Consider the following 24,293-nt stretch of genomic DNA (forward strand, 5'->3'; position numbering starts at 1 on the left):
ACCAGTTCATACTAGATACAATGTAGCTGTACCACTGATAGATGGTAACTAGATAAATAGAGCCTTGATTGTCAATGGGTCAACATTATAGTTGAAAAAACAATCATAATCAAAGATACAGTCTCCACAGGATAAATCACTACAGTTCACACTGAGGATAAAAGAATTAAAATATTATTTAAAAGAGACAAATCCTTATGAAACAGAATCTCAAAATCCTGTTGTTGTTTTTGTTAGGTGCTGTCGAGTCGGTTCCAACTCATAGCAACTCTATGCACAACAGAACAAACACTGCACAGTCCTGAGCCATCCTGAGCCATCGTTGTTATGCTTGAGCTCATTGTTGCAGCCACTGTGTCAATCCACCTCATTGAGGGTCTTCCACTTTTCAGCTGACCCTGTACTCTGCCAAGCATGATGTCCTTCTCCAGGGACTTATCCCTCCTGACAACATGTCCAAAGTATGTAAGATGCAGTCTCGCCATCCTTGCCTCTAAGGAGCATTCTGGCCACACTTTTTCCAAGACAGATTTGTTCTTTCTTTTGGTAGTCCATGGTATATTCAAGATTCTTCACCAACACCACAATTCAAAGGCGTCAACTCTTCTTCTGTCTTCCTTATTCATTGTCCAGCTTTCACATGCATATGATGCGATTAAAAATACCATGACTTGGGTCAGGCACACCTTAGTCTTCAGGGTGACATCTTTGCTCTTCAACACTTTGAAGAGGTCCTTTGCAGCAGATTTGCCCAATGCAATGCGTCTTTTGATTCTATGACTGCTGCTTCCATGGCTGTTGATTGTGGATCCAAGTTAAATGAAATCCTTGACAACTTCAATCTTTTCTCCATTTATCATGATGTTACTCATTGGTCCAGTTGTGAGGATTTTTGTTTTCTTTATGTTGAGGTGCAGTCCAAACTGAAGGGTGTGGTCTTTGATCTTCATTAGTAAGTGCTACAAATCCTTTTCACTTTCAGCAAAATCCTAAAACCTTCATATTCCAAAAGAATTTTCTTATGAAGAGAATTCCAGGATACACTGCAAAACTAATTTTTAGTCCTTATCAGAAAAACTCATTCTGAAATTATGGCATAGCAACAGGCAAGCCTTAAATTAAATTAAATTTAAGTCAAGCCTTAAATTAGAATTCCACTTAAGACCAATGCAGCCCTTCTTGTTCTGAAGCTGTTGGCTGTTTTCAATAGTTTTGTATTGTACTAAATTGCATATGAAATTTTCCTTAAGATTCCTCCACAGAATGAGAAAAACGGTTAGTATCTGGGCATATATCCTCCTTTGGGAAGAGAAAGGAATGTTAAGTTGAAAGACTAATGTACAGTAGGTACTTTACGTATATATTACTTACTCATTTGGTTTTGGCAAATATCAAGGCTAGAATTATTAGCCCCACTTTGCTTATATAGTTAAGCAACTTGAACAACGTCTCTCAGCTATTAAGTGGAAGACCCAGTACTCCAATGCAGGTCTGTGTCAGGCTCCAAAGCTCACGTGCTTTCCACTGTTATTGGTCCCCATATCTATGACAGGGTGTCTATGCACTGAATGTTCTTCTTATGAAACATTTAAGAAAGCAAATAGTGCAAGGGTGACTATTCTAATATCAGCAAGAAATTCTAGTTCTGTAGCTGACCCTAGAACTTTCTCCCTTAATACTTAGTGTTTTGTGTCTCCCATGTTTAACTCCCTTCTCACCCAGGCTGAAAGATTCCTTTGAAATAGTAGGGGTGTTGAGTGGGGATTTCAACTCACAGTCTCTACAGTGGTACAGAGAGAAATGGGTAGGCTTCGATTTCCTAATCCGTCTTCGCTGGCAGAGGTTACTATGCCCTCCTTTCTCCTACCTCTGGTGAAGTGGTTGTCAAACTTTGGTATGCAATAAAGGTACCTGGTAGACTTGTTTACAAATGTTCTTGACTCCTACTTTAGAGATTCAGGAGGCCCAGGGTGAGGCCCAAGTATCTGTATTTCTACAAACAACCCAGGTGACCAGGGGAATTTGGGTTTGTAATTGCTCTAATTCTCCTTACTACGCTCATTTTCCTGTTTAAGATCAGGTTCCACCTAGAATCTCTTTCACACACCATGCTCATTGGTTGTCTGCACCTCTAGAACTGCACTGCTACTGTACGCTCTGGGATTACAAAAGCTCAGGACTAAAGCCAGAAAGACAGAGGTGAGAGTTTATAACCAGTGGCTCTAAGAGGGAAGACGCCTCAGCTAGGAGGATAGAAAAAGGCCCCTAAATAAAATATTGATGGTATAAAGTTATTCCGTTGGAAAAAAAATTGGCATCTAGTCAAAGCCAAACACAAAAGGATGAGACAAACCTGAAGGAATCGTGCCACAGAGATGAAATCCCAGCACAAGCCGAGGCTAGTGGAAAATGCTAAGGGCAAAAACAAGGGCTTTTAAGAAGCTTACACAGGTTCAAAAACAATGAAGAAACAATGGCTGGGAGCAGATGACGTAATATTAGCAGATGACAGGGAAAGCAGTGCTGCTGGTTTCCTGTTTTTCTTCCCTACTACATCAGGAAGAAGGATCTCCAAACTGAAAGTCTGCAGAATAAACATGGCTTAGAGAGAAACAGCATCCAAAGATGGGGGATGGGGTGAGAAAAAAGAACTAATTGCACTAAGTGGCTGTCACTTTCAAGACTAAATGAATTACATCACAGAGCACCAAAAATTTGCAATGGACTTACAAAGCTGTTATTGGTCATCTTTAAAGACCTGCAGAGAAAGAGGTGCCAAATGACTAGAGGCAAGCATATCTCCTGGTTTTTCCTAAAGTTTGTTTCTAGAAGCCTCAGATGGTAGTTAATCCCCTGAGGATAAATCAGACAATTTGGCAGAATGTAGGGAAGAGAGTAGTGATTACCTGGAGCCATCACAGGCCTCTCTTGCTTCCTGTCCCTCTTTTACACCTTCTCAGGCTTACATCATTTCTTGTGTATGCCATAGAACAAGTTGCCATGGTGACAGGGCTCCACCTGGCTTCAGGTTCTGAGACGAAGGCTTTTGTCCTGTCTCTTTGATTAGCATAGGGCTTTCAGCTTTGAGTCTCTTAAACTTCTTGTTCCCTGTCTGACTCCATTTTCTCAAATAGAATGCCCACTGACTTTCCAGTCTGCTTTCTGATATCTCAGCCACTTTTCTAGGCTTGGTTCCTACTACAGAAACTCTCCTGACCCCTACCTACTCCATGGTCCAACCAGCAAGTTTCTCAGCAAAGCTCCTCAGGTTATCTCTATGACAAAAATTTAAAACATGAGTATTATGCGAAAAGTGGATAGTGAAAAAGAAAGAATTGATACATTCGAACTTGGAGCTGGCGAAGAATATTGGATATACCATCAACTGCCAGAAGAAAGAACAAATCAGTCTTAGAAGAAATAAAACCAGAATGCTTCATCTAAGTGAGGATGGCAAGACTTTGGCTCGCTTACTTTGGATACATCATCAGAAAAGACCAATTGCTAGAAAAGGACATCATGTCTGGCAAAGCAGAGGGCCAATGAAAATGAGGGAAACCCTCAATGAGATGGATTGACACAATAGCCACAGGAATGGAATTAAACATACCAATGATCATGATGATGGCACAGGATCAGGTAATATTTTGTTCTGTTATACATAGGTCACCAAGAGTTGGAACAGATTTCATGGCAACTAACAAAAACAACAACAACAATGCTTAGATACCCACACCCATACTGCTGTTTTATGGGCAGACAACTGAACTAGACAATTTAAAACCTAGAATCATCATAGTCAATATTTTTATTAGCAACTTAGATGAAAACATAGAAGGCAGGCTTTTCAAATATGCAGATCATGCAAAGCTTAGATGAGAATACGTTGGAAGGCAAAACTGAGATTCAAAAATAAACTAAAAGGTTAGATCATAGCCAAAAAAGTTAATGCTGAGTAGAGACAAATGTCAAGTCCAGGCCTCAGGTTAAAAAAATTGACTGCATACATGCCATTGGTGACTATTGACCACATTAATAGGAGTTAATGTGAAATTGACCTTAAAGCTTTTGATAACTATAAGCTCAATGTGGGTCATTAATGTGATATGGCTACCAGGAAGCTAATGTCATTGTCAGCTGTGTTAATAAAAATATAGGCTCAGTATTAAGAGACTCAATGATTCCATGGGTTAAGGATACAGGAGAGATCCCAAATGATGACACAAACCTGAAGTAATAGTGTAAGGACAGTCTGTCAGAGAATGAGCTGAGGCTTGGAAAAATACACTAGGTATCAAGTATTATAGAGATTGCTGGTGTTATGGATTGAATTGTGTCCCCTCAAAATATGTGTCAACTTGCCTAGGCCATGATTCCCAGTATTGTGCGGTTGTCTACCATTTTGTGATCTGATGTAATTTTCCCATGTGTTGTAAATCCTAGCCTCTATGATGTTAATAAGGCAGGATTAGAGGTAGTTATGTTAATGAGGCAGGACTCTAATTACAAGATTAGGTTGTATCTTGAGTCAATTTCTTGAGATATAAAAGAAAGAAGTGAGCAGAGAGAAGAGGGACCTCCTGCCACCAAGAATGAAGAGCCAGGAGCACAGTGCATCCTTTGGATTCAGGGTCCCTGCACTGAGAAAATCCTAGACCCAGGGAATGATTGATGACAAGGAGAGAAAAAACCTTCCCCTGGAGCTGGCACCCTGGATTTAGACTGCTAGCCTCCTAAACTGTGAGAGAATAAATTTGTTAATTAAAGCCACTCACTTGTACTATTTCTATTATAGCAGCACTAGTTAACTAAGACAGCTGCTATGAACCGCAATGGGGAAAACATAAAAAAAGAAGAAGAAGAAGAAGAATGTGTAAATTTCATTCGGAATATATACCCACTGAGAGTTATACAATGGCAACAGGAAATGCATCCGGCAAGGGGGAATGATCAGGCTAGTGCTGTGTCTGCAAATCCTATCACAATATTCAAAGGGACTAGGGTGTTTCACCTCTGGGAGGGAAGTGTTGGAATGTATGAAAATTTGCATCAAATGTTTTCATGGGCTCTCATGCAGAAGAAGGATGAGTTTTGTTCTCACAAGGGCAGATGTGTGGCCCAAGGGTAGAAGCTGTCACAGATCTGGGCTCTGAACAAAAACACTTCTGACCTAGGATTCTGTCCCAGATACCTTGTGAGGTCATGAGCAGTCTTATGGCTCCCAGAGTGAAGGTTAGAGATCTTGAGCTACTGGTGAGGGATTCTTTTTTGCCTTCCCCTCTCACTCTAGTACTCTATGATTTGAGGGAAGCGGTCTTGAGAACACCACAGGGGGTGAATGGGGGGGGGGCAACATTGGTGTCCTGTGAATTATTGCTCCAGGTATGTCCCCGAGGTGCTCATCCCTGAGTGGATGCGGAAAGGAGTTGGCCCTTCCTCAGGGTCAAGTACCCATTGAAGGCAATGCTAGAAAGCTGTTGCCGTCGAGTTGATTCCGACTCATAGCAACCCTATAAGACAGAGTGGAACTGCCCCATAGGGTTTCCAAGGAACAGCTGGTGGATTCAAACTGTCAGCCTTTCTGGTTAGCAGCTGAGCTCTTACCACTGAGCAACCAGGTCTCTGCAATGCCTAGAGAGGCCCATTTTTTGCTTCTGGCCTTTGGTCCAAGGCTGCCTGGTGGTGGGATGGGGTAGCTGGCTTTGCCTCAGTTTCCACTCAGAAGAAGGGCCTGCTGGGAAGCAGTGTGCCCAAGAATGCAAACAATTTCTTGGCAACAGTGGACCTCTTGTGCTCTGCCAGTGGCTTCTGATGAGAAAGGATGGTAGAAAGGGAGAAAGAGAATAGAAGAGAGAAAACAGAATCAGAGGTGGGGAGGAGAAGAGGGAGAGAGAAAAGAAGGGAGGAGCAAAGAAAGACCTAACTTTTATACTTTGGTCTGGCATTTGGTTATTTGCTAGCATTTGTGAGCTACCACTTTAATGTGAAATCATTCTGAGAAGTTGATGAGAGTCTAAGGCAAAAGGAAAAACTCAACAAGAGGGAAAAAACAAATGAGTTATATCGTCAAAATCCCTTCCTGATTTCCCAACTGGTGATGCTACCAGTGAAGAGGACAGGGACCTCTGAGGAAGGACACACTGACCACCAGACCTCTGTAAAAACTTATAATTGGGCCTCTCTAGTATTACTTTTAAGGGAGTGGTTCTCAAACAGGAGGGGTGGGGTCATCAAGTTTGCCCTCTAGGGGGCATTAGGAAATGTCTGGAGACATTTTTGGTTGACACATCTGGGAGTTAGGGCATAAGGGTGCTACTGGTATCCAGTGGGTAGAGGCCAGAGAGGTTGCTAAAGACCTTGCAATGCGCAGGACAATCCCAACAACAAATGTTATCCAGCCAAAGTTGTTGATAGTGCAGAGGTTGAGGAATCTGCTTTAACATTTGTGCAACGTGGGTAAGTGACTTCAACCCTGAGCACCTCAACTCCCTCGTCTGTTAAATAGATATAATAACTCCTTCACAGTATAATTTTAAGAAATAAATGAGATAATGTATGTAAAGTGCTTCACATAGCACACAGCATGTAATAAATGGTACCTCCAGTTATTAGGCCAATAAGCAACATCACGATAAATGGAGAAAAGATTGAAGTTGTCAAGGATTTCATTTTACTTGGATCCACAATCAACACCCATGGTAGCAGCAGTCAAGAAATCAAACAATGATTGCATTGGGCAAATCTGCTGCAAAAGACCTCTTCCAAGCGTTAAAAAGCAAAGTATCACTTCGAGGACTAAGGCGCACCTGACCCAAGCCATGGTGTTTTCAATCATCTCACCTACATGGGAAAGCTGGACAATGAATAAGAAGAAGAATTGGTGCCTTTAAGTTATGGTGTTGGTGAAGAATGTTGATTGCCAGAGGAATGAACAAATTTGTCTTGGAGGAAGTACAGCCAGAATGCTCCTTAGAAGCAAGGATGGAGAGACTTCATCTCACATACTTTGGACATGTTATCAGGAGAGACCAGTTTCTGGAGGATGACATCATGCTTGGTAAAGTAGAGGGTCAGAGAAAAAGAGAAAGACCCTCAATGAGATGGATTGACGCAGTGGCTACAACGATGGGCTCAAGCACAACAAAGATTATGAAAATGGTGAGGACCAGGCAGTGTTTCATTCTGTTGTACAAAGGGTCGCTATGAGTCGGAACTGACTCTATAGCCTAGCAACAGCTAATTATTAGTGATAGAGCTAGAGCTAAAAATCTAGGCTCCTATCCCCACGTTCTGTTCTCTTTTCATTTATTCTCTTTAATCAGTCCCAAACTAGGACTATCCATCTGTTCTGAGAGGAATGTAGTTAGAATCTGTTATTTAACTCAAGTGAATCTGGATTTGAAGTCCAGCTCTGCCACTTACAAATTAATAAATTATTGAATCTTCCTCTAAGCGTCAGGTTCCTCATCTGTAAAATGGGGATAATGGTAATATCTATGTCATAGAGTTGCTGGGAGATTTAAAATGAGAACCCATATTAAATACTTCAGCTCTGAGTCTAGAATATAGAGTAAGGCGGCAATGTGTATTAGTTACAGCTAATGTTTGTGGCAGGCTGTATTTCCAAAAAATGGCAACAATAGTATCTTTCATCCAAGATGTTCTTCTTACAATGTGACTGTAACATTCCTCTCATCAAGTGGTGGAGTCTATGTTCTTTTTCTTTGATCCGTCTGGAATGTGTCTTTAGGGGAAGTGATACTTTTGTGGCTTCTGAGGCATAAAGAAGTGATACAGCTTTTGCTTGCTTCCTTTGCAATGCTCACTCAAAAAACTCAGCCTCCATGCTCCGAGGAAGCCCAAGCCACCACATGGAGAGGCCTCTTTGAAGCAGAAATGGCAGATTACACTAATCTGTGGTATAATTCACTCAGTCACACTAGTGAGCCGTCTTGGAATTGGAGCAGAGAAGAGCTGCCCCACTGAACCCCATCCAAATTGTAGATTCATGAGCAAAATAAATGATTATTGTCATTTTAAGCCACTAAGTTTGGGGATGGCTTGTTAAGCAGCAATAGTAACTGCAATGATGTTATTATTACCAGTCTCCATAAAAAGAATTTTACTCCTGCCCATATGACCTAAGCCTTATCACCAACATTGTGAAGAAAACAGATGTAGTAGGAAACCCTGCTTCTCCCCAAAACTTCTGTGACTTTTCTGGATATCTGGAGAAGATGATCAAGTGCCACCAGCTGAGAATGTGACACTAGGAGATTCAAGAACCTAAGGGTTCATCCGAGAACACAATTCAACCAGCCTCTTTTGGGAACAGAATAATTCCAGGTGCTGGTAAGTTTTTTTTTTTTTCTTTTTTTCTGGATAGTCTTCTTGGAGCTTGTGAACAGGTTCCCTGAGAGCACATACTCCAGTGTGATTCTTTCCCTTTCCTTCTTTCTTGGTTTCTGCTATGGCTGTGAGAGACATGAATTGCTTCTTTTATTCACTTGAATTCATTCAATTCTTCATGCCTCATTTATGGTTTGGGAGGATGTGGTCCTAGAGGTGAGGATAGAGGACAGAATCGTGAATTGAGGAAGATTTTTGCTTCTTAGGAAAGCAAATCAATTTATTATACCAATTATTGAGTGCAAGTGTGTGTGTGTGTATTGTGTATGTGAAAGAGAGAAAGAGGGGGAGAGAGAGAGATGGAAGGATGTGGTTGGGAGGAAGCGCTTTTGGAATTAGAAGTTAAAAAATTTCCCCACTCTTCTTCCTGAGCGCAGGATTGTTCAGAAGTCCCTTTTTTTTTTTAGCCCTATTGAAAGTGACCCAGAATGCTCGCTTGAAGCCTCAGGACTACTAAGCCCAACACGATACCTTTTTGAGACTGGGTGGGTAAGGAAATATAAGGGCCAAGTGGGAATTTCCATGCTTTATTCACCAAGACAAACTATGCCTTTTGTGTTTTCCCAGAGAAATGAAGTAATGATGAGCTACCTACTTCTTCCCCCTGGAAACTCCATCAGATGGACTGTTGAGAATGAACCCATCTTCCTTGGCGCAGGTGTCCAAATCTGGGGTCCCAGATTAGAAGAAGGTCCCAGATTAGAAGTACAACTTCCTCCTGCTTCCAGTAGGAGACTTCTGCAGCTTCTACAGCTCTGAAAGTCTCACATGCCTTGCCCTCTGTCTCCTCATCCTGTGTGTCTTCCCCCTTCCTTGAAAGACCTTCAGGATAGTTCTGGATTCCACTGTACCCATACTCATACCCGTTGCCATCAAGTCGATTCTGATTCATAGCGACCTTAAAGGATAGAGTAGAACTGCCCCATAGAGTTTCCAAGGAGCTCCTGGTGGCTTTGAACTGCCGACCTTCTGGTTAGCAGCTGTAGCACTTAACCACTACGCCACCAGAGTTTCCAAGGATTCCACTGTAGGGTAGAGAAATGTTTGGCAAGCAGACTTGATACCCTCTCAGTATTCCCCAGTGACCTTGGAATGGAGTCCATTTTTGGAAATGCCCTGGGAGGAAATGTTAGAGTGTAGCTGAAGGACACTTTTAGCCTTACCCTGGTGGCAGCAACAGAAAGCAGCTGGTGGGCTTCTCAGTGCTTTTACAGGTCTGGTTTGTATGAAGTCTTGACCTAACAGTTTTACCTCTGCAAAATTTGCCATCAAGGTGCACCTAAGGAGGGAGCTGTTTCCTGGGCTCCCCTTCCTAGTTCTTCCTGTGCAAAAAAAAAAAAAAAAAGTTTGTTTCCTAAAGACAACAGTTTAATAGAGATTTCTAGCATGTTGCTGGCTGTCACACACGTAAGTTATAAAAACCAAGAATCCAGTCTATAAAAGGCACCCAGCGAGGCTGTTTTCTGAAAGCGGTATAATTCAGTGTTTTAAAAGGTGGCTAAATATGAGCTGAAAGGGATAGTGTGGTGGGAAGGAGTGGCATCTTCATTATGTCAGTAGAGGAGGGTGGTGCCAAGGAAAGCCACAGTGGGGAGAGACTGGACCATTGTATTAGTTTCTTCATGCTGCTATAACAAATACCACAAGCTGGCAGCTTTAGTGAACGGAAATTTATTTTCTCATGGTTTAGGAGGCTAGAAGTCCGAATTCAGGGCACTGGCTCTAGAGGAAGGTTGTCCTTCTCTCTTCCAGATCTGGGGGGCGGGGGAGGAATCTTTGTGTAGGTTTCTCTAGCCCATCATCCTTGGAGTTCCTGGGCTTGTAGACTGATCAGCCTTTATCTTCTTGAGAGAGTGTTGTTTTTTTCCAGCCCCTGCTCCCCACCCCTCTGTTTTCTATTGTGCTTAATCTGGTTTTTATATCTCAAAAGTGGTTGGTTTAAAACACTCCTTACACTCAAAAAAAAAAAATTTTTTTTTACACTCACATAGCCTCATTAGCATAACAAAAACCTGTTCCCAAGTAGGACCACATCCACAGGTATCAAAAAAAAAAAAAGAGCTTGTTGCCTTTGAGTAGATTCTGACTCACAACAACCCTATAGGACAGAGAAGAACTGCCCCATAGGGTTTCAAGGATCTGCTGATGGATTCGAACTGCTGACCTTTTGGTTAGTAGCCTGGGCTCTTAAAGACTGTGTCACCAGGGCTCCCCTCCACATGTACAGGGGTTAGGATTTGCAGCACATATTTTGGAGGGATACAATTCAATCCATAACAACCATGAATCATGCCAACATGGGTGGGTTTGGTGGCAGAGAAGGCAGATGACCCTGCTCTTCCAGCATCTGATGGTTTTACACGGGGAGGGGTAGAGTCTGACCTTTTTTGCTGGGTCACAGTGATCTCAGTTTTTGGCTTTTTTGTCTTCTTTGAACATAGCCTTTCACCTCCAATGACTCACAGTTAAGCCAGACAAGGAGTACGGAGAATAGCATCATTAATCTGCCTCCTTTTGGATTTCCCTTGAGCCCAAGAGGCACATTCGTGAGGCTCCACCAGCAGTGCATTTTGCTGATTCCTGTGCAGAACTGGTAGCAAAGCAAATACCTTTGAGAAAGGAGAAAGGTAAGGAAGGCAAGGAAAACCTCTTCACCCCACCAACAAGCTGTCCACCTCTGCCCCCCATTCAGGCTGAGCTTGAGCCGTGAAATGGTTTGCTGGTACTTGGCTGGACCCTTGGCTGAACCCACCATCTGTGGCTGCCACGGGAGGCTGGACTTTCCCAAGAAGTGAGGCTGGACTTTCCCAAGAAGTGAGGCTGGACTCAGAGCATGACTGGAGGCTCCTTATCTGGTTCCCACTGGGAGTTTTGGAGTGAAGCCAAGCAGCTTGCACCATGTGACTGGGGATGAGCTGTGACTGGGAGCGGGGAGGGTCAGCAAGCTGGAAGAGAAGAAAGAGCTGGTGCCATCAGCTGTTGTTCAGAAAGAACAGAGGAACCTAGGAGACAACACCAGAGTTCTGAGAGGACCAGAGGCCTGCCGCAGGTTGCCTAGCAACAGTGCCCCCTGTGCCTCTCCTTACATGTCATCCAGGCTGCTTGGGGCCTCTTGTCAACACCTAACTGTCCTCCACATGCTTCTTAACCAGATTCCACCTGGTTAGAAACACTACTGGGGGTGTGGGATATGGGTCAGGGGCAGCTCATGGCACATTTTGCTCTGGGCCGTGGAACGTCTTAGAAAGTTCTGCTCTGGATTGTTCTTTCTGAGAGGACAGTCATGGTCAGGAACGCAGGCTATAAAGCCAGACCTGGGTCCACATTCCAGAGCCAACACTTGTTATAGATGAGTATGTGTAATCTCGGGCACATTTCTTAACCTCTCATTGCTTTAATTTCTCCATCTGTAAAACAGCAAGAATAATAGTACAGACCTCAATTGGGGCAGTGTGAGAATTCAGTAAGTTGTGTGTGTACATACATATACATGTGTACATACGTACATATATATTTACGTGTGTGTGTGTGTATGTATTCACCTAGAATAGTGTCTGGCACATAGAAAGTTTATGTATAAATATATATATGTTATTAACAGGGAGTCCTAGTGGCTCAATTGTTAAGTGCTCAGCTGCTAACCAATTGAGCCCCAGAGGGAAGTTTTGGGTGAGCCATGGGTGACAATCATCCCACATAGCCTGAGATAGGGTGTGTCTAGTCCAGACCTGTAACGGGGTTGGGCACCCCTGCTCATTAAGGACGGTCAAGAACCTAACCTGGGCCCTGATAATCAGTAAAAACAACCCACTTTTCTGCCTCTATGTTTTTGCTCACTCTGTTTCTTCCCTCTAGGATGCCTTTTCCCTGTCACCCCCACCCAGCTCTACCCACCCCTCAAGGCCCATTCAATGCCACGTGCTCTAGCCAGAAGTAAAGTTTCCTGGCCACAGCATTTAAAAGAAAATTATTTTAAATTTACATATGCTAACATTCACTCTTTTTGGTGTACTGTTCTGAGTTTTGATAAATGTGTAGATTTGTACAACCACCACCAGCTGCCATTAATATCTGGTCAACCGTGATCTATTCTCTTTTTATTGCCTTGTGTTTTCCATAATGTCATATATGTGAAATCATACAGTATGTAGCCTTTTAAGTTTTGCTTCTTTCACTTATCAAAATGCATTTGTTGTTTCTCTATGTTGTTTTGTGTATCAATAGTTCATTCATTTTGCTGAGTAGTACTCCATGGAGGCCCTGGGTAATGCAACAGTTAAGTGCTTGACTACTAGCTGAAAGGTTGGTGGTTTAAACCTCTCTCCCAGAAGCCCCTTGGAAGACAGCCCTGATGGTCTGCTTCCGAAAGGTCACAGCTTTGAAAACACTATGGGGCAGTTCTATTCTGCACACATGGGGTTACCAGGAGTGGGAATCAGCTGTACCGCAACTAACAACAATAACACTCCATGGTAGGGATGGGCCACTCTTTGTTTATCCATTCTCCAGGCTGACAACTTCTACAAAAATGCCTGCTCAGATGTTGATTAAGGCTGCGTTGAATCTGTAGGTCAATCTGGGGAAGAATGACGTCTTAACAATGCGAGCCCTCCAGTCCGTGAATACAGTATATGTCTTCATTTTATTTTTTAGATCTTCTTTGATTTCTTTCATCAATGTTTTGTAGTTTTCAGCATACAAATCCTGCACATATTTTATATATGCTATATTTATATCAATGTATTTCATTTTCTTTGGTGCCATTATAAATGGTATCATTTTCAAATGAAAATTGCTCATTGCTAGCATATAAAAATAGAATCAATTTTTGTATTTTGTGTCCTTGCTAAACTTACTTATTCGTTGTAAGAGCTTTTTCTGTAGATTCTTTGGGGTTTTCTGTGTAAACAATCATGTCATCAATGAACAGAGACGGTTTTCTCTCCTCCCGTAGTGCACTTACTCGGGCTTTCAGTGTGATGTTGAATAGGAGTGGTGAGAGCAGACATTCCTACCCTCCTTCCTGATCGTAGGGGAAAATAGCCGTTCACCATTAAGTATGATGTTAGCTGTAGAATGTATATATGTATGTGTGTGTGTGTGTGTGTGTACACACACCCTCAATCAGGTTAAAAAAATTCCTTTGTCTTCGTACTTTGCTTAGTTTTTTTTGTTGTTGTCGTTGTTCAAAGCAGGACTGGTTGTTTGATTTTATCAAATGCCTTTTCTGCATCTACTGAAATGATCATGTCATATTTCTTCATTAGTCTGCTGATATGGTGAATTAGTAGACGGTCAAGGAAAAAGAAGAAGACCCTCAAAGAGATGGATTGACACAGTGGCTGCAGCAATGGGCTCGAGCATAACGATTGTGAGGATGATGCAAGACCCGGCAGTGTTTCCTTCTGTTGCATGTAGGGTCAGAACCCACTCAACAGCACCTAACAACAACAGTGGTGAGTTCTATTGATTTTCAAATATTGAGCTATTTTACATTCCTGGAGTAACCTCTACTTGGTCATAATGTATTATCCTTTATATATATTGGTATATTCAATTTGCTGATATTTTGTCAAGGATTTTTGTGTCTACATTCCTAATGGGTATTGGTCTGAAGTTTTCTTCTAATCTCTTTGTCTAGTTTTGCTATCAGGGTAATGCTGGTTCCATAAAATGAGCTGAGAAGTGCTCCCACTTCTTCTAAATGCTGGAAGAGGTTGGGTAGAATTGGTACTATTTCTTCCTTAAATGTTTAGTAGAATCACCAGTTAAACTATCTGTACCTAGAATTTTCTTTCTTGGAAAATTTTTAACTACAAATTAAATTTCTTTAATAGACATAGGATATTCACATTATCTATTTTTTCTTGAGTGAGTTTTGGTTGTTTTTGTCCATTTCATCTAATTAGTTGAATTTGTGGGAATATTTTTGTTCATATCAAAAAGCAAAACCAAACCAGTTGCCATCGAGTCCATTTCAACTCATGGTGGCCCCCTGTGTGCAGAGTAGAAACGTGCTCCGTGGGTTTTTCCGTGGCTGATTTTTAGAAGCAGATCACCAGACCTTTCTTCTGAGGTGCCTCGTGTGGACTCAAACCACCAGTCTTCCTGGTAGCAGTGAGGGTGTTAACCATTTGCACCACCAATAGTCCTCTCTTACTTCCTTTTAATGTCTGCAGGCTGTGTAGTTATATATCTTTTTTCATTACTGATCATTATTCCTGTATTATTTTTCCATTTTTCTATTTCACTGACCTCCTTCTGCTTACTTTGAATTTAGTTTTCTCTTCTTTTTCTAGTTTCTTCAGATGAAAGCTGAGGTCATTGATTTATGACCTTTTTTATTTCCTACTATGGGCATTTAGTGCTATAAATTTCTTCTTAAGAGAATTTTTTCCATAAATTTTGATACATTGTGTTTTCATTTTTTTTCAGTTCAAAATGTTTTTCTAATTTCTTTTTTGACTGATGGCTTATTTAAAAGTGTGTTGTTTATTTTTCAAATTTTAGGGGATTTTCCAGCAAAATTTCTATTATTGATTTCTAGTTTAACTGATTTCAAGTCTTGTTGAGCTTTGTTCTGTGACTTGGAATATGATCTATCTTGGTGAATGGTCCACGTTTGCTTGATGTACACGGTGTCATTGTTGTGTAGAATGTTCAACAAATTTCAGTTAGGTGAAGCTGATTGATTGTGTTGTTCAGGTCTTCTATGTCCCTTTTTATTTTCTGTCTCTCTCATTGATTACTGAGAAATGAGTCTTGAAGTCCTTGCAGTTCTAACGATTTTTGCTTCATGCATTTTAAAGCTCTGTTTTTAGGTGCATACACATTTTCAATTATTATGTCTTTTTGGTGAATTGACCCTTTCATCTTTTTCAAAGATAAATCTGCTTTGATACTAATATATTGACTACTGCTTTCCTTTGATTAGTGCTTGTATGGTATTTTTTTTTTCATCAAGTTGCTCTTAATTTATTCATATCTTTATATTAAAAGTGGATTTCTTACAAGTAGCATGTAGTTTGGCCTTGTTTTTTTAATCCAATTTATATTACATTTAATATAATTATGGGTGTGGTTGGGTTTAGGTCTACTATTTTATAATTTTTTTGGTCTCCTATGTGTATGTGGGGGAGTTGTTTGTTTTGTTTTCTTGTTTCCTCTTTCATACCTTCTTTTCAGATATTTGAATACTGGATTTTGAGATACTGGAATGTTTAATATTGGATTTTAATTCATCTATTGGCTTTTTGGAAACCCTGGTGGTGTAGTGGTTAAGTGCTACGGCTCCTAACCAAAGGGTCGGCAGTTCAAATCCGCCAGGCGCTCCTTGGAAACTCTATGGGGCGGTTCTACCCTGTCCTATAGGGTTGCTATGAGTTGGACTTGACTCGACGGCACTGGGTTTGGTTTGGCTTTTTGCCTATATCTTTTTGTATGTATTTTGTGGTTGCTCTAGGGATTTTAATATACATACTTAACTTTTCACATTATATTTAAGTTTAATATTTTACCATTTCAAGTAGAATGTAGAAACCTTACAACCATATATGTATGTCCTTTTACCCTTCCCCTTTATGTTATAGTTGTATATACAATTATTATTTATTTTGTTGCTCAAGTTGTTCTTACGTTGGCTATTGGGAGCTTTTTCAGATTGGTTCCTGTGTCCTTTTGACATGTCCCCTCCCCATCCTTCTTCTTCTTTTTTTTTTTTTGGAGTTTCCTTTCTTTCTGGCACTGTAAGATACTGTGGGTTCATCTTATGTTTTTCCTGCCCAGATTTAGAATCAGCCATTTCTCTAAGCAGACTTGGCTTCCTTTATTGGAGAAAGGTATTTAGAAACCAAGATCTTGGCACTGGGGATGCTGTGGCTAGTGGGGTGTCACTGCTTCTAGGCCTTTTCTGTAGACAGAGCTGGGAAATATATGTATGTATGCTAACCCATGCATGGTGATAGCATTTGTTTCAGATCTCTCCTGTAAGAGACCTCCTGCAAGGCACCATCGTCTGCCTTGTTGCTTGTGTCCACATCTTATATTCTCTATCACCTCATAAGCTCTTGGAAGGACATTTTTATATCTACTCTTGTGCCTAGCTCATAATAGGAACTCGGTACATATTCACCAGTTGCACTGATTACAGACATGAGTTTTGGGAATACAGTTCTCATGATCATTTTTCTTTATTTTGATGGGAGCCACAGGTACTGATTTAGGGATAACACTCAAAAAAAATTTTTTAATTGCCATTTGAGAACAACTCAGTCCTTCACAATGCTGAAAGAATGGAGGGTTTCTGCATTGTTACCCAAACAGCTGCTGTTTGGAGAACTCTGATTGCCTGCTTGGCAGGGGACAAGCTGTGCTTCTGTTTGAAGTTCCCATATTTAGCTCTCCACAGGTGCCCAAGGCTAGTGCTTCATCTGCCCTGCCCCCCAGCAGGCCTGCTCCCCGGGTTCCTGGTTAACCACGGTTGCTCTCAAAAACACGAGGACAAATATTTTTGCTTCCCGAATCCAGAGAACGGGGTCCTAGTTTCACAACTCAAGAAGCCTGTCTACCTGTCAGTTTGGCTTCTTTGCAGCTCTCGCTGTTTTCAGCTTCTGGTTTTCTCTAAGGCCTTCTAGATGGAAATTGGACTGTCTCAGAATCTGTGGCTGTTTTTGTTTTTGTTGTTGATTTATGTCTTAGGACACCTCATGTGTTACAGAGTAGAACTGCTCCATAGAATTTTCTTGGCTGTAACCTTTCTAGAAGCAGATTGCCAGACTTGTTTCTTCCCTGGTGCCACTGGATGGGTTCTAACTGCCAACCCTTAGGTTACCAGCTGAGTGCAAACTGTTTGCACCACTAGGGAACCTTCTGTCCAGCTTCTGGTTGTGATGTTCCTCTGTTTACTCTCCCAGGGCCCAGCACCCCCTCTGCCCTCTCCTGACCCTGGTCTGATGTTAGCAGGCAGGCAAGTCAGTAAGCAAATGCTCAGATTGGATGAATGTGCACGCAGAGCTTGGCTTGCTGTGGGAGGGTGCAGCTGGTGGCTGCCAGACCCAAGTGACAGTTGTGAGAGGGCACTTGGTCCAGACAGTGGCTTTCCGGACCTCCTGCTGGATTCATCTCCTGCCTGCAAAGAGGCAAAACAGTATGCAGCTCACAGGTCCCTGGCTTGGGCACTAGACCTTGCAGGCCCTAGTCAGCTATTGTTTGATCTGCTTGAACCTGGCTCAGCAGCTGCTGGGAGCCAGAGCAGCCGAGAGGCTCCTTGCAGGTAGACAGCCTGGAATTCCACTAGTTGCTGTGAACCAGGACCTGGTATTTGCTCTGGCTGTTTGCCATAGAGATGTCTGTGAGAAGCTGAAGTGTCCCCTACCCCCTTCTCCCAGCTTCTAACAAAGATCTCAGGGGTGGACTGTGATTGAAAAATGTGATTGAGGGAGGGGAAATTCTCCATGGCAGCAGAGGGGCATTGAGACCAAGAATGGGCCTGGGGAGATAGGGCTGAGACTCAGCTAGGAGCTGGGAGGAGGCATGAGCATCTTCCCAGGACCTTGGGATCAGCAGGAGCCAAGAGTCAAGCCCAGAGGATCTGAGATGACGCGGCATCTTTGTGGCTCCTCTTCTTCTACTCTCCCTCCCCTCCTCCTCCCTCTCCTTTCACTTCCCTCCCCTCAGAGGACTACAATACAGAATGTCACCGATGGAAACTGGAGGGATCCCTTTGAAGTCCCCACCTGCTACCACCTGTGTCTCTAAGGCGCCAGGCTGAAGTGTTCCTGGGACCATGTGGAACAGCTGGCGGCACCTCTCCATCTCCACCCCAGGGATTGTTTCCCAGGCAGCTTCTTAGGAGCATCACAAAGGCCTGGCCTGCATTTGCTTCTTGCACACCCTGCCTCCCTGTCCCTCAGGCCCTGCCCATCTGTTTTATCCAAGTTGATGGAAGTATACTGCAGAGTGGGCCTGGGGGACGGGCTGTGCTGTGGGTCTATGTCAGGCGGTCTGGACTGCCCCAGGGGCCAAGCGATGCTGTGTGTGTGAGCACTTACCTCACTTTAAATGGCTCCAGCTGGGCTTCCTCTCCCCTCACTTAGGAGGCTATTCCACAGTATTAATTTCCTTTGCATGGTTTCTCACTGCGCTTGGCGTTACAGGCTATTAGCCTGAGAATTCAGATAGGCAGCGTCAGTCCTGCACCCAGACTTAACCAACTCCTTGATGCTGGCAGGAGACGATATTCTGAGACAAATTAACTTGAGAAGGTCCCAAGATACACTGTACCCATGAAACACTAGGAAAATGCCTGATTACCCCAGTGGCAGCCAGAGTGATCCTGAATTCAGGGAAAAGAAAAGACAGGAAAATCCCCGAGAGCATCTCTCTGAGTGAGCATTCTAAAAGAAAAAAAGGAATTTTTCAAATGTTAAAACTAAAAATTTTTACTATTTTAGGTACACATACACTCACATCTCTATTTTTTCTTCAGTAACAGTCATTGAATCTATTTTAATTTTTTTTGGAGGGGGTTTGATTATCATGAGCTGCTAATACCGTAGTATGCTCAGTGTCGTTTGAAGTATATGGTACTTCTCATTCCAGTGCTGAATGGGCCAGATACTATGACCCTGGAGTTCTCGTATCTTTTTTCCTATGTTTTTTCCCTTCTGTTTTCTTTTTGGAAACACTGGTGGCATAGCGGTTAAGTGCTACACCTGCTAACCAAAATGTTGGCAGTTCAAATCCACCAGACGCTCCTTGGAAACTTTATGGGGCAGTTCTACTCTGTCCTATAGGGTAGCTCTGAGTCGGAATCAACCTGATGGCAATGGGTGGGTTTTCTTTATTGTTAGGCTATATGTCAACTGTTAGGGATACAGTTGTCTCTGTTCCTTGGACCACTCATTCCCCTAATTGGTAGCTACTAGTCTGCTGTAGGTTGGTAAACTCAATTTTAAAACTTGTTACGACTGTGCTTAAAGTAAGAATGATTAGATAAAATTCATAAGGAATCCGTACACACACGAAAAGCTATTAGAACTAATAAACAAGTTCAGGAAAGTCACAGGATACAAAAATCAATTGTATTTCTATATATGAACATGAACGATTCAAAAATAAAGTTAAGAAAAAAATTCCATTCAAAATAGTATCAAAAAGAATAAATTATTTTAAATAAATTTAACAAAAGGGGTGTAAGACTTGTACACTGAAAATAATAAAACTTTGCTGAGAAAAATTAGACAAGATCTAAATAAATGGAGAGATATTCTATGTTCATGGATTAGAAGATTCAATGTTGTTAAGATGGCAATTCATCCCAAATTGATTTAGAGATTCAATGTAATTCATATAAAAATTCTAGCAGTTTTTTTTTTTTTAAACAGAAATTGACAGGCTGATCCTAAAATTTATATGGAAGAGCAAAAGACCCAGAATGGCCCACCCAATTTTGGAAAAAGAAGAACAAAGATGGAAGACTTTTACATCCCAATTTCAAAACATATTGTAAAGCTACAGTTATCAAGTTAGTGCGGTACTGGCATAAGGACAAGCCAGTGGAACAGAGTTGAGAGTCCAGAAATAAGCCCTTATATTTATGTTCCATTGATTTCAACAAAGATGCCAAGGCAGCTTAATGGGGAAAGAATAGTCTTTTCTACAAATGCTGCTGGGACAACTGGATATCCACATATAATAATTAACACAAAATGAGTCTGAGACTTAAATGTAAGTGTTAAAAGTATAAAACTTAGAAGAAATCACAGAAGAAAGTCTTCATGACCTTGGATTAAGCATAAATTTCTTAGCTATGCTCCATAATTTCAACGAAATTAAAAGTTTTCTGTTTCAAAAGACACTGTCATTGATTGAATTATGTCCCCCCAAAATATCTGTGAACTTGGCTAGGTCATGATTCCATTGTATGATTACATGATTATCTACCATTTTCTCATCTGAAATGATTTTCCAATATGTTGTAAATCCTGTCACTATGATGTAATAAAACGGATCAGTGGCAGTTATACTGGTAAGGTCTACAAGATTAGGTAGTATGTTAAGCCAATCTCTTCTGAGATATAAAAGAAAGAAGTGAGCAGAGAGACATGGGGAACTCATACCACCAAGAAAGCAGTGCCGGGAGGAGAGTGTGTCTTTTGGACCTCCCAGACCAAGGTAAGAGTGATGACAAGGACCTTCCTCCAGAGCAGAGAGAGAGAGAAAGCCTTCCCTGGAGCTGGTGCCCTGAATTCTGACTTCTAGCCTAATGGGCTACGAGGGAATAAACTTCTCTTTGTTAAAACCATCTGCTTGTGGTATTTCTGTTGTAGCAGCACTAGATAACTAAGATGGACATCCATTAAGACCATGAAAAGACAAGCCATAGACTGGGAGAAATATTTGCAAATTGCATCTGATAAAAGAGTTTTATCCAGAATATACGAAGAATTCTTACAACTTGACGATATGATCAACAATTCAATTGAAAAATGCACAAATGACTTGAATAGATGTTTCACCAAAGAAGATTCCGACTCATAGTGGCCCTATCAGACAATAATACTACCCCATAGAGTTTCCAAGGAGCAGCTGGTGGATTTGAATTGCTGACTTTTTGGTTAGCAAACAAGCATTTAACCACTGTGCCATCACAGCTCCTTATAGTCATTACCCAGGCCCCAGTGCAGCCGAGTCGATTCTATTAGGGAAATGCAAATTCAAATCCCAATGAGATAATCAGTTCATACCCACTAGAATGTCTGTGGGAGGCCATAGGAGTCCCTGGTAAGTACAATAAGGTCCCTGGGTAGTGCAAACAGTTTGCGATGGACTATTCATAGAAAGGTTCGTGGTTCGAATTCACCCAGAGGCACCACAGAAGAAAAAGCCCTGGTGATCTGCTTCTGTAAAGATTAGAGCCAAGAAAACCCTGTGGAGCAGTTCTATTCTGTAACACATAGGGTTGCTATGAGTCAGATTCTACTCAACAGTTCAACACAACAACAACATGTGGTACAAATAGTTAACACACTTGGATGCTAACCCAAAGGTTGGTGATTCAAGTCCACCCAGAGCACCTTGGAAGAAAGACTGAAAAATCAGCCATTAAAAACTCTATATAGCATACTTCTACTCTGACACACATAGGTTCACCAAGAGCTGGAATTGACTCAAAGGCAACTGGTTAACTGGTAAAAAGACTAGAATCAAAAAGACAGACAAATCATAGTGAGGATGTGGAGAGACGGGAGCCCTCATATATTACTGTTGTTGTTAGGTGCCATCAAGTCGGTTCTGACTCATAGCAACCCTATGTACAACAGAACAAAACACCTCCCACTCTTGCACCATCCTCACAAACATTGTTATGCTTGAACCCATTGTTGTAGCCACTGTGTCAATCTATCTTGTTGAGGGTCTTCTTCTCTTCAATGACCCTCTACTTTACTAAGCAGGATGTCCTTCCCCAGGGCCTGATCCCTCCTGATAACAAGTCCAAAGTACATGAGTCGTAGTCTTGCCATTCATGCTTCTCAGTAGCATTCTGGTTGTGCTTCTTCCAAGACAGATCTGTTCGTTCTTTTGGCAGTCCATGGCATATTCTTCATCAACACCACAATTCAAAAGCTTCAACTCCTCTTCGGTTTTCCTTATTCATCGTCCAGCTTTCCCATGCATAGGAGGCAATTGAAAACACCATGGCTTGGGTCAGGTGCACCTTAGTCTTCAAGGTGACATCTTTGCTTTTAAACATTTTATAGAGGTCTTTTGCAGCAGATTTGCCCAATGCAATGCATCATTTGATTTCTTGTCTGCTGCTTCCATCGACTTGATTGTGGATCCAAGTAAAATGAAATCCTTGACAACTTCAATCTTTTCTCCTTTTATCATGATGTTGCTTATTGGTCCAGTTGTGAAGATTTTTTTCTTTATGTTGAAGTGTCATCCATACTGAAGGCTTTGGTCTTTGATCTTCATCAGTGAGTGGTCCAAGTGCTCTTCATTTTCAGCAAGAAAAAATGTGTCATCTGCCTGACGCAGTCTTCCTCCAATCCTGATACCCTGTTCTTCTTCATAGAGTCCAGCTCCTCAGATTATTTGCTCAGCATACAGATTGAATAATTATGGTGAAAGGATACAACCCTGATGCACAACTTTCTGGACTTTAAACCATGCAGTAGCCCCCTGTTCTGTTTGAACAACTGTCTCTTTGTCTATGTACAGGTTCCTCATGAGCACAAGTAAGTGTTCTAGAATTCCCATTTTTCACAATGTTATCCATAATTTGTTATGATCTACATGGTCAAATGCCTTTGCATAGTCAATAAAACACAGGTAAACATCTTTCTGGTATTCTCTGCTTTCAGCCAGGATCCATTTAACATGAGCAATGATATCTCTTGTTCCACATCTTCTTCTTAATCCGGCTTGACTTTCTGGCAGTTCCCTGTCGATATGCTGCTGCAGCTGCTTTTGAATGATCTTCAGCAACATTTTACTTGTGTGTGATATTAATGGCATTGTTTGATGATTTTCACATTGGGTTGGATCACCTTTTTGGGGAATAGGCATAAATATGGTTCTCTTCCAGTTTGTTGGCCAGGTAGCTGCCTTCCAAATTTCTCGGCATGGACCTTTGTTTAAACTTCTCAATTGGTATTCTGTCAATCCTGGAGCCTTGTTTTTTTGCCAGTGTCGTCAGTGCAGCTTGGACTTCTTCCTTCAATACCATCACTTCCCGATCTTCTGCTACCTCCCGAAAGGGTTGAATGTTGACCAATTCTTTTTGGTACAGTGACTCTGTGTATTCCTCCCATCTTTTGATGCTTCTTGCATCATTTAATATTTTCCCTATAGAATCCTTCAATATTGTGATAGGCTTGAATTTTTAACTCTGTTCTTTCAGCTTGAGAAATGCCGAGCTTGTTCTTCCCTTTTCTATCTCCAGGTCTTTGCACATTTCACTGTGATACTTTACTTTGTCTTCTCCAGCCGCCCTTTGAAATCTTCTGTTCAGCCCTTTTACTTCATCATTTATTCCTTTTGCTTTAGCTCCTTGACCTTCAAGAGCAAGTTTCAGAGTCTCTTCGGACATCTATTTTGTTTTTTTCTTTCTGTCCTCTCTTTTTAATGGTCTCTTACTTTCTTCATGTATGATGTCCTTCATGTCATTCAACAACTTGTCTGGTCTCTAGTCATCAGGGTTCAATGTGTCCAATCTATTTTTGAGAAGGTCTCTAAATTCAGGTGGGATATACTCAAGGTCATACTTTGGGTATCATTGACTTGTTCTAGTTTTCTTCAGCTTCAACTTGAACTTACAAAAGAGCAATTGATGGTGCGCTCTGTGGTAGGCCCCTGACCTTTTTTTGGTGGATGATATTGAGCTTTTCCAACCTCTCTTTCCACAGGTGTAGTCAATTTGATTCCTGTGTATTCCATCTGGTGAGATCAACGTGTATAGTCGCCATTTATGTTGGTGAAAAAAGTATTTGCAATGAATAAGTCATTGGTGTTACAAAACTCTATCATGCGATCTCTGGCATTGTTTCTGTCACCAAGGCAGTATTTTCCAACTACTGATCCTTCTTGTTTCCAACTTTCACATTCCAATCACCAGTAATTTTCAATGCATCCTGATTGCATGTTGGATCAATTTCAGACTGTAGAAGTTGGTAAAAATCTTCAGTTTCTTCATCTTTGGCCTTAGTGGCTGGTGTGTAAATTTGAATAATAGTTGTACTAACTGGTCTTCCTTGTAGGCATATGGATATTATCCTGTCACTGACAGAGCTGTGCTTCAGGATAAATCTTGAAATGTTCTTTTTGACAATGAATGTAATGCCATTCCTCTTCAAGTTGTCTTTCCTGGCAGAGTAGACCAT

This window comes from Loxodonta africana, chromosome 2, assembly GCF_030014295.1.
Source record: "Loxodonta africana isolate mLoxAfr1 chromosome 2, mLoxAfr1.hap2, whole genome shotgun sequence".
NCBI classification, from domain to species: Eukaryota; Metazoa; Chordata; class Mammalia; order Proboscidea; family Elephantidae; genus Loxodonta; species Loxodonta africana.